Below are 2,791 nucleotides of genomic sequence, written 5' to 3'. Positions count from 1 at the left end.
GTCATTCTTCACAGAAGTAGAAAAAATAATCCTAAAATTCATATGGAACCAAACAAGAGCTTGAATAGAGAATCAATCTTAGTAAAAAGAAAGCTGGAGACATTATACTATCTGACGTCAACATATATTACAAGGTTCTAGTGACCAAAACAGCATGGTATTGGTATAAAAACAGGTATAAAATGAAACAGAATAAAAATCTCAGAAATAGATCCATACATTTACAGCCAACTGATTTTCAACAAAGGTGTCAAGGACATTCATTGCGGAAAGGACATCCTCTTCAATAAATGGTGCGGGCAAATTTGGATACCCATATGTATGCAAAAGAACACGACTAACCTCCTCCTTTTCGCTATACACAAAAATCAATTCGAGATGGATTAAAGACTTAAACATAAGCCCCGAAACCATAAAACTACTAGAAGAAAACATAGGGGAAGCACTTCAGGAAACTGGTCTAGGAAAAGGTTTTATGGCTAAGACTTCGAAAGTACAGCAACAAAAACAAAAGTACTCAAATTGGACTATATTACACTAAAAAGCTTCTGCACATCAGAGGAAACAATGGACTGAAGAGACAACCTGTTGAATGGGAGAAAATATTTACAAACTATTCATCCAACAAGGAATTAATATCCAGAATACACAAGAAACTCAAACACCTCAACAGTAAAAAATAATAGTAATTCCATTTAAAAGCGGGCAAAAGGTCAGGCAAAATGGCTCATGCCTGTAATCCTAACATTCTGGGAGGCTGATGCAGTGAGACTGCCATGGCAGGAGTTTGAGACCAGCCTGGGTAACATAGTAACATAGTAAAATTCCATCTCTACAAAAACATACAAATATTAGACTGGGTTTGGTGGCTCATGCCTGTAATCCCAGCATTTGGGGAGGCCGAGGCAGTAGGATCACTTGAGCCCAAGAGTTCAAGCCCAGCCTGGGCAACATAGTGAGACCTCATCTCTACAAAAGTCAAAAAATGAGGTGGGAGGATCACTTGAGCTCAGGAGATTGAGGCTAGAATGAGCAGTGATTGCACCACTGCACCCCCATGCCCTCTCCAAAAAAAGAATACACACACAAACACACACACACACACAAATTAGCTGGGCACAGTGTACAGTGGCACATGCCTGTGGTCTCAGCTACTCTGGAGGCTGAAGCAGGAGAATCATCTGAGCCCAGGAAGTGGAGGCTGCAGTGACTCGTGATTGCACCACCGCACTCCAGCCTGAACAACAGAGCAAAACCCTGACTCACCCAGTGAGAATGGCTATGATTAAAAAGACAAAATAATAACGGATGTGGGCGAGGATGCGGAGAAGGGGGAACTCTTATATACTGTTGTGTGGGAATGTAAATTAGTACAGTCACTATGGAAAATAGTATGGAGATTTCTCAGGAAACTGAAAATAGAGCTACCCTACAATCCAGCAATGCCACTACTGGCTGTTTATTCAAAGGAAAGAAAACCAGTATATCAAAGGGATGATACCTGTACTTCCATGTTTACCGCAGCACCATTCACAATTGCAAAAATATAGAATCCAACTAAGTGTCCATCAACAGACAAATGGATAAAGAAAATGTGATATATATAATCAAGTACTATTCACCCATAAAACAAGAATGAAATCATGTTGTTTGCAGCAACCTGGATGGAACTGGAAGTCATTGCTATGTGAAGTAAGCCAGGCACAGAGAGGCAAATATTGCATGTTATCACATACGTAGGAGCTAAAAACGTTGACGGTGGATAGATAGATACCAGAGGCTAGGAAGGGTGTGTGGGTTGGCAGGGAAGAGTGGTTGGTTAATACAGTTAGACAGAAGGAGTAAGTTCTAATGTTCTATAGCAGAGTAGGGTGACTGCAGTTAACAAAATGTATTGTGTATTTCAAAACAGCTATAAGACTTGAAATGTTCCCAACATATGGAAATGACAAATACTCAAAGTGACAGATACCTTAAATACCCTGATTGATCATTACATATTCTATGCATGTAACAACATATCACGTGTACATATGTACCCCATAAATATGTACAAATATTTGTTGTGTACCAATTAAAAATAAACAAAAGTTTAAAAATACATTATATCTACAAAATGAAATATTATTCAACACTAATACACTGCAAGTTGGATGAACCTTGAAAACATGCTACATGAAAGAGTGCATAAAAGATCACAAATTGGGCTGAGCGTGGTGGCTCAAAGTGCTGGTGAGCCCAGCACTTTGGGAGACCGAGGCAGGCACATCGCTTTAGCTCAGGACTTCCAGAGCCGCCTGGACAACATGAGGAAACCCGTCTCTACAAAGACATTAGGCAGGCGTGGTGGTGCGCGCCTGTGGTCCCAGCTACTGGCTACTCACCAGGGTGATACAGGAGGATCACTTGAGCCTTCCCTGCTTGCTTCGCTGAAGGCATCAGGCACTTCCATGGCTGGGATCAACTCTTCTGGAAGCAGGTCCTAGCAGGACTGTAGGTGTCCACATCCAGGATAAGGATCCTGCAGAGAGCTTGGGATACTTACCCCTCAATCTAGGGGGAGGAGCAGGGGCTGGCGCCTTAAGGACTTACTGTCCTTCTGACCAATCCTGATGTTTCCAAGGCACTGGGGTTTTCAGGACTGGATAAGACTGTTTTAAGGCCACAGTGTGGCAACTGCAGTGTGGCAACTGCAGCGAGTCACAGGCCAAATCCTCAACTCTGGCACTATCTAAAGTGCCTTTCTTGGCCTGGTGAGGTGGCTCACACCTATAATCCCAACACTTTGGGA

The sequence above is a fragment of the Colobus angolensis genome, unplaced genomic scaffold (genome assembly GCF_000951035.1).
Source record: "Colobus angolensis palliatus isolate OR3802 unplaced genomic scaffold, Cang.pa_1.0 Scaffold712, whole genome shotgun sequence".
NCBI classification, from domain to species: domain Eukaryota; kingdom Metazoa; phylum Chordata; class Mammalia; order Primates; family Cercopithecidae; genus Colobus; species Colobus angolensis.
The sequence above is the reverse complement of the archived record's forward strand: the minus strand, read 5'-3'. Positions refer to the sequence as shown.